Source organism: Cydia amplana, chromosome 21 (assembly GCF_948474715.1).
Source record: "Cydia amplana chromosome 21, ilCydAmpl1.1, whole genome shotgun sequence".
NCBI lineage: Eukaryota > Metazoa > Arthropoda > Insecta > Lepidoptera > Tortricidae > Cydia > Cydia amplana.
The window spans coordinates 9,785,324-9,786,323 of NC_086089.1; positions in this window are offsets into that span (position 1 = coordinate 9,785,324).

Consider the following 1,000-nt stretch of genomic DNA (forward strand, 5'->3'; position numbering starts at 1 on the left):
AGTCACGACACTAAGTACTTAAAATATAACAGTAAATATGTTTGTGTTTATTTTTATTTCCACTCACTGGATTTTCACATTTGGAGCACTCAAAAATAATCTAAACGACTACTACTATTACTACTACTATTGGCTTTATTTAAAAAGCCAATAGTAAATACTAGAGCAAAGCAAAAAACTTTGGTAACTTTCGTACAGTTTAATATTTTCTATATTCGATCACACTTCGAAAGAAACGACGTTTACATCGTGCGAAGCAATCTTGCAGACTAAACAAACTTTATAAATAAATAAACTTCTACCACAGAATAAGGAAATTAAGTAAAGCTTATATTTGAACCCACATGTTCAAGCCGTCTCTTTCTTTTCAGAACCGAAAGAGAGCGGTATAGCATAACTAAAGTCACAACACAAAGTCACGCCCAAGTTTTTCATGGCCGAATGCAGCCGCAGACGCGCGCGGTTTGTTCTTTTTTAATTGTTTTTTTTTTTTACGAACTTGGCTCTAGGCGTAGGATGCGCTATATATGGCCACTGCGAGCGAAATTCGAATGATCACTAAATCGAAATACCTTGGACAAACGTAAGATAGTCCACCGGCTTATCTGTTCGAACTTATCAATATTGATAATGTGATACCTACGAATGATATCATACGCACGAAATGTGGGCATGAGGAATTAAAAAAAGATATATAACTTTATGAACTGGGCGGGACACGTTAGCCGTATACCGACTATGGGCCCGATTCGGATTTTGAAATACACATCTGTTAGATATCTTTTAGACATCGCCAAGATACGATAACGATAATATGTTTAAGATCTAACCTGTCAAATTTGACATTTGCGCGATTCTGGAGATAGGTACTCTTGAACGATTTCCACAAGATATGACTTAGAGATCCAATTCACATCTAATGGATATCTAACTCTATCTAACTTAAAAGTGACATTGGTTGCCCGAATTCCGCTGCAAAAGAGAACTAGTTGAAATCTAA